General features: G+C 45.5%; 1 protein-coding gene across 1 annotated transcript in view; it reads right to left on the bottom strand.

Moving 5' to 3' along the window:
• Window positions 1–251: 251 nt before the first annotated feature.
• Window positions 252–7,758, bottom strand: part of AHDC1 (AT-hook DNA binding motif containing 1) — a 194,042-nt gene continuing 186,535 nt past the window's right edge. Inside the window, 2 exon segments of the mRNA XM_083626710.1 lie at window positions 252–931; window positions 6,482–7,268. The gene's annotated coding sequence lies outside the window, so the exon portion shown is untranslated.

The raw sequence follows: 7,758 nt of genomic DNA, 5'->3' as shown, positions 1-7,758 counted from the left end.
TCAGAAAATGCCGTTGCTCCCCTCCCTCTCCCTAACAAAAGAGGGTGCATTTGCTTGTCTTTAATCTCCCCCCCCCCACTTTTCTTTTTAAAATACAAATTTGGATCTTTGGGTGCGTACTGCCAAAAAACAAAACAAAACAAAAAAATAAAAATCCCGCCCCCCTCAACAAACAATAAAAAAGCAACTTAAAACCTCAAGGAAACCCATGCTGAAATTTGCACATCACAAAACCACAGCAGATGTACAGATGCAATATACAATACACGATTTATAATAAAACATTATATACAATAAATAGCTTCTTGTTACTTTTTGTCAATCAATCTGCAAATAGATTTCTCAGTGCATATCTGACACAATTAGCTTCTCTCCTGCTTTGACTCTCTCTGGACTCCTTTTCTTCTTCTTCTTCTCCTCTCAATATATATTTCTGATTTTGAAAACGCGCTGTGTGTGTGTGTGTTCGTGTGTTTTCATTGTGTTTGCTCTTTTGTATTTTTTTTCCATTTTTTTATATATTTTTGAAAAGTATTTACAATTGCTGGTTTTGTGCAGAAAGAAAAGCCCCATTTTCCCACCCTCCACCCCACCTTGCTTCTCAACAAAGGAGACACAAGCATCTCAGTGACAGACCTGGGGTTGGGGGCAGCAGGGAGAGGCAGGAGAGGCAGTAACATAGAGGGCCACAGTAATACAGGTGTGTATTGGGGTTGGGCAGGGGGGCAGGGAGGGAAAGGCAACATGAGGCTTCTGTCTTCTTGCTGGGACTTCTCAGTGGATGAGGATTCTTCAAGGGGGAAGTCCTCCTTCTCTCTACCCAGCCTCCTGAAGGAGCAATGTCAAGAGGAACCAAGAAGGGTGCATTTCCGTTTGTCACAAGAGCATAGCCAGTGTGGTCGGGGGAGGATCTTCCTGTTGGTTGTGGGAACTGGGAACAGAAACAAAGGGAAAGAATTAACAGCAATGACACGGAAGCTAGGCTTGAGGAACCTGGTGCCCTCCAAATCATGCTGGATGTTAACTCTGATCAGTCCCAGCCAGCATTGGTTGGTTGTTAGGGAAGATGGGAGTTGTACTCTGGCAATATATGGAGGGCCACAGGTTCCCCACCTTCGGGTAAATAGCACCAGCATAACAACAGCAGGTCAGTGCAGCCAAGTGGCTTCCGAGTATGTGGTTTTTCAAAAGTAGCCTCCGATTCAGAATGCAACAGTTTTAGAGGGCCTCTGAACATACGTAGTGTTTGCCTTGAACACATGAAGCTGTCTTGTACGAGTCAAACCCCTGCTCCATCTCACTCACTGTTGTCTCCTTTGTTTGGTGGCCTGAAATTCTTTTACTTAGGGATTCCAGGGACTGAACTCAGGATCTTCTGCAGGCAGCGCATGTACTCTACCACTGAGCTACCATATCATCCCAGTGTGTGGCTTTTCTTTCTTACTAGAGGTATCAGGGCATTGTTCAGCCACAGATCTGCTGTCTACTCATGGCACGTTGCAATCTATGCCCATCTATGGGAGGTGTATTATATTAGCCTACGATGTCTCTTGATGCCATTCAACAAATCTTTCAGTATAAGGACCAAGCTATTTGTGACTGTAACAGTGTAACTCTGCTCCTGGGTCCAGGGTTTTTTTGTCCAGCCCTGAAGTGAACAATTGTGAATTGTGCATAGCTCTTGTTATTATTTATTGATAGGGGATTTAAACCCTTGCATGTTGTTTTTAACACTTTGCCCCTGTTTGTTCTCGTACCGCATCACTGGAACATAGAGCTCATAGACTTATAGAATTGTAGAGACCCAAGGGGTCATCTGGTCCAACCACCCACAAGGCAGGAATCCTGCCTATCAGACCACTGGTCCATCTAGCTCAGCACTGTTTACAATGACTAACAGCGGCTCTTCATGGTTTCAGATAAGGTTCTCTCCTAGCCTGACCTGGAGGTGCCACAGATTGAACTTTGGGCTTTCTGCATGCAAGGCAGATGCTCTACCACTGAGCTATGGGCCTTGCAGAAAAAAGTGCCCCTATTTGTTAATGGGATGTCTATTCCGCCTACCCACCCCCTCACTTTTTTGCAAATTATATTGCTAGTATAGGGCCCCCGATTTGGATGAAGACTGCAATGGGATGGCAAAGGGTTAAAGGCCCCCTACCCCTCACAGAAGAATTCCAGTCTGGAATGGGGCCTCTACACAGGCAATTTGTAAGGGGGAAATGCTGCAATCAAGGTCAGAACTACCTAGTTAAGAGCACTTGTGCTTTAAACACATGCAGTCGGCCCCTGAAAACAAAAGGGAGAAACAGACTGGCCCTTGGGTGGATTGGTAGAGTGCATTACTGACTGAGAGATTGTGGCCACCATCCTTTGGACAGAAAAGAGAGCTTAGGAATACCTGAATGTTTGAGTGTTTGGAGGTTGAAGGGCTGATATGCACAGGAGCTGGCCTGGCAGCTTTGCACCTTAAAAATCTCAAGATGTATGCAGGCAGACCGTCGTTACTCAGTCCTGAACTGGGCTGCCATGGAGACTGTCTTGCCCAAGGATCCTCCCAAACATGGAGCCACCAGTGGTACCGCAGTCACATCATGTGTGGTTAGAGGCACCGACTGTGTGGTTCCAAGGTGTTCACATACATGTTCCGGGACTGAATCCAAGCTCAGTATTTAGCCCTGGTCACACCATGGAGATCTTTCCAGACATGCCTAAACAAAAACAGCAGGCACTGCTTCCGAGTCCAAGGGACCTAGCTTTGTAGTTCCAGAGGCAGAGCCACCTGGGGATCAAGAGCCATAAAAATGCAGAGGAATGGCGCGTTCAACCCTCCCGTGACAGATGCTGGAGGCCCTCAGGCAGAAGAAACAGAGTGACAGGCATCCTAGCGAGGCAAAGGATGAGGAGAGCTAAGGGATCAGTTGTCATAGAGACTGTTACTGCTAAGACTTGTTCAGCTTAGTTAGCATGGGAGAGCAGGAGAAGGTGCCCATTGGACAGCTACCGCTGAGAGGCTCTCAGAAGTGGCATCAAAATGGATGCTAGTAAGAAGGGACTGAGGAGCAGCAACAGGAGGAAAAGGGGGGACTATGCTGACCACAGCAGCCCTAGAAACACACGTTTAAAGGGTGAGTGGGAGTGGATGCCCTAGCTAAGGCCTGCCTCTGAAACCTTTCTCCCAGCTCTGCCCTATTCATTTTAAAAACCATGGATTCTGGGCAGGGCTGCAGCCTAGTGGGTTCTGACAGAAACTGAGCTTTTTGCACTTCAAACCTGACCATGGAGACCCTTGACACCAGCCCTGTTCAGTAGTGAGTAATGATAGCCAATCTGCTTGAGATTTTAAGGTGCAGAGCTGCTAAGTCAGCTTCTGTATATGTCAACCTTTCCATCCCAGTATGCTCAATCAAGTATTCCTCCAAGCCCTCCTTTCTATCAGAAGGTGGGTTCCCACCATGTCCTACCCTGCAGTGAAAAAAGAAGCAAGTAAGCAAACAAACAAACAACAACCCAAAGTTTTTTGGCAACTTTTTTAGTGTGGGGTGAAGAAGCTACATATAGAGGTGCATGCAGGAGCAAGTCCACAGTGGCCACTCACAAGTCACCATTTTGCTCTCTTGTCGCCACCTCTGTCTCAGAACAGTGGAAGATGGGTGTGCAGAGGAAAAACACACTCTTCTACTCCATTGTTAAGTCTCTCATTCAGCAGCAGGAGACATGATGAGCTGAGACTGCACTCACAACTTGGTTCCTGGAGCAGGCGTCAGGGATCGGCACTGTGGGGACCCCAAAAGAGGCCCCACTGTGGACTTCTGGCTCCCCTGGGCCCTGCTCCTCCTCTTCCTCTTTGCTGCCACTGTCTGTTCAGTGGCCTCTTGGAGCAGCTGTGCAGATAGCATGCAAATAGGCATCAGTGAACAGCAAGGAGGAAGTGAGCCCACTCATAGAGGAGAGGCCTCACGAGGGCATCTTGCCCCAAAGCCCCCTCAAAAACCCTGCAGCCTGCACTGCATAGCAAACCGTGCGGGTGCGATTCTGTCTGCAACATCAATATTATTGCCTGCTAGTTGTTTTCAGGCCACTACTGAAACCGGATCCAGAAAGGGGACAAGCTGTCATGAGCTGCAGCCCCCCGCCATCCTGTTCTTCTCAAATGCCCTCAGCGGTCACACTGGTTGAGGACTGCTTGCCTACCACTGGCCAACCAGACGTATGAAAAGATAGGACAGAGGAGCAGGAAAATGATAAAAGGAATGAGACCTCACAGCCAATACAAAGATAGTTGTAAAAGTACATAATTTCTGAACCGGAATTTTCTATATTAAGAGCGGCATGTAAATGAACCTAATAAATAATAATAGATAAATGAATCCTCCTAGAATGTGCCTTTCAAGAGTTTTGACGGAAGAAGGCCCCTTTGTATGTTCATTCAAGTCAAAAAACACTTTCATATGTAAAGCTACAATGTCGGAGAGATAGGCCATAATCCTTCTCTGAGTCCTGCCACAATTTCTATGCATTTCCTTACTCTCCATCATTTGTCCTGCTTCAAGATTTGCAACATAGAGCTATGCGGGATAAAGCAGCCATGCTCCCTGACCACTGCAGATCTGATTCAGCAGGCTCCCCTCTGGCTTTTGAGCCTTGCTCAGCCCACACACTTTCCAGTCTACATAGCCTTGAGTGGTGTATAAACATGCTCTTAAAAAGAGAGTGGAGATTATCTGTGTGCTGAATTCTATATCCGGTGCCAATTTCTGCATTTGTGCAGAGGGGGCTGTGGAATGCACTCCTTTCTCCAGTCTGTTTCTTGATTATTTCATGTATTAACTGGAAAATGTACTTGGGCAGGGCCTGCTTATACGGTTTGTACACTGCCTTGATCTTGAAGAGGGGCTGTAGCTCAGTGGGGGCGCACCTGCTTTGCATGCCAAAGGTCCTGCGTTCAATCCTCCACATCTTCAGGTAGAGCCGAGGAGGACTCCTGTCACAAACGCTAGAGACTGCCGGTCAATGTAGACAATACTAAGCTAGATGGACCAATGGGGTCTGACTCAGTATAAGGCAGCTTCCAGGCTTTATGATGGTGGTGATGATGATTATTATTATTCCCCATATTTTTCCCTGACAGGGCTCAAGGCAGCTTGCATATAAAAATAAGAACTGCTAAAAGCAAAGAAAAGAAATCATCATTAAAAAGCAATTAAACATGGATAGAAATAAAACCATATACATATATAAAATCTTTTAAAATCATACGAATAATTACAATAAAAGCAGCACGGCACCAGCCGTTTCATTAAAAGCAGCCAGTCCCCAAAAGCCTGTTAGAACAAATAAGTGAGCAACAACCTACTTCCCTGATTATTATTTTTTTAAAGTCAGGTTTTCAGTGCATAGTGTTCTGTGGATTCCTGAGAGCTCAGTGGCAGAGATAAAAGGATAAACATCAAGGAAAGGGTTAAGGAAATAAACAGACCCATCTCTCCCCCACACAACACACTTTCCATTGAATGGGCTTAAATGAGCACTTAATGTGACTTTAATATGGCTGTTTCAGTATGCTAATCCAATATCGATTGATTGTAAAAAGGGAGGCCCTCTCTGAAATTGAAGAAGCCAGTGAGAAACAGACCTGGCATGCAATTAGTGCCAAATTACCCAGGCCCTGATGGCTTTGAGTGCATCCTGATTAGAGCTGCAAACTCACGTGGAAAGGGGCAAATTCCAGACAGACACCTGCACTCCAGGAAAACGCTTTCTGATGGTGGCAAACTCTCGGCAGGGAGGAGGTGTGCAAAAGGTGCAGCAGCACAATCAAGAGGATTAAAGGAACAGGTGTGCGTCTAGACATGGTTTAGCCAGAGAAAAACTGAACAAGGGTTGGGCCGAACGAGAGTTCAGGATGACCTGAGCCGGGAAACAGGCAATTGCTTTAAGAGGTGAAGTTGGTGGCAAAACAGTAGCATCGTCACTTGGGGGGTATACACCCATAAATTATATTCCACTTGGACCCAATGCAAGGCCAATCCTGCCTTTAGGTAGAGTGAAGCAGATGCTCAGGCAGTGAATGCTGGGGAGGGCATTGGCTGATCCTCCTGATCCCAATTCTCAGGATATGTCTGCATATGCCACACCACTTGATGGTTGGCCCTCTTGGAAGTACTTAGGGTGGTATCCAGTACTCCTGTTCCATTAGCATAAGGCAAGTGCACTAGTGGAAGAGAACTTCCCCTTCATCTGCAGCCCCCATGTGCCCTCAAAATCAGCTGCAGATGGTTGGGCGACCCTTCAGACATTAATGGGGTGGGGTGGGGGGGGGACATGCGGTGGGAGGAGAGGAAACAGCAGTCCTCCTGTGCCATTGGAACTCCACCAGTGGTGCTCTCATGCATCTCACAGTGAGACATTTTATTTTCCCACAAGGCCCTGAAAGGACATTAGACTGATAGCATTGGAGGAGACTGAGATTGTTACTTACTGGCAGATGATGGTGTCCCCAAGGCCCGTTCACAGACTTGTAAAATCTTCTGGGCTCTCCAAAGAAATTAAGCAACGACAACAAAAATGTTCTTTTTTAATAAAAAAAATGCAAACAAACAACCTGGGAGAAAAATAATAATAATAATAATATAATAAAAACTGCACAAGAGAAAGATGAGAAGAAAAAAGAAAAAGAACTACGAGGAGGAGGAGGAAAATGCTGAGTCTCCAATCTTCATTACTGAGTTTTCATTTGAGTTCACAGATTAGACGGTTCTCTTTTCCCTCTCCCAAAAAGAAACAAAAATAAATTTCCCCTTCCCATGGCTATCCATGTAGGTTGTCCATTGCCTTCTGGTGTGTTTCTCGTATGCATGCTGTGGGTGGGTGGTGCTGGGCATCACGGGTGCTCCCCTGGCTCTCGCACTCCACGTGGGCAGTGGCTGTGATCGTTCGATTGTCTTTTTGCTGGACTGCAGGGTGGGAGGAGAGGAGGGCTGACAACATGGTCTGGTTCAAAAATCGTCTCCATGCCGTTCTCAAAGAAAGCGAGTTTTTTATTTTTATTTTTTTAATATATTTTCTTTTTTCTTTCTTTCTTTTTTTTAAAAAGGGGGTGTTTATCTCTCTCCTTTCCCCCTCTTTTCCTTTCTCTCTCTCTATTTTTTTCTTAGAAAACCCCCCCAAAAGAACCAACAAACAAACGAACAAAAAGATCAGTTTTAGATTTCCATTAAATACAGAACTTGAAAAGTGTTCCAGAAAAAGTGCTGGCTAAAGTAGCTCTGAAAAAGAGAGGGGGAAGGGAGGAGAAAAAAAGAAAAAAGAGAGACATGTATCAAAATGTGGCCCATTCCAACAGAGCATGCACATTCATTCTGGAGCATGGAGCCCGATGGGCCGATAGCCTTTTGTCCGACAAATCCCCTTATTTGAATCTTCAGTTTAGTAGGCCTTTAAAAGAACCTACTAAACCTCTCCTTGTACACATGCTTGTTGCTTTTATTTAGAGATTGATAGATAACTTATGGTCTATACATATTATGGCCATGTATCCTGCTAACTGACCTATCCACATGGTCAGTTTTATCTGACCCTTACTGGGCCTACTTAAATTTAAGTCACTTAAAAAAAAGTCTAAAGTTTTTTTTCTATAGAGGAAAAATTACCTATTCAATTTATGTCCCCAACCCTTCCACCAAGGTGTTCAGTGTAACATTACACACACCATTTGCGTCAGGTTGCATTGCAGATCATTGTGCCTGTCAGAGGAGC

This window comes from Podarcis filfolensis, assembly GCF_964270895.1.
Source record: "Podarcis filfolensis genome assembly, chromosome: 8".
NCBI lineage: Eukaryota > Metazoa > Chordata > Lepidosauria > Squamata > Lacertidae > Podarcis > Podarcis filfolensis.
The sequence above is the reverse complement of the archived record's forward strand: the minus strand, read 5'-3'. Positions and strand labels throughout refer to the sequence as shown.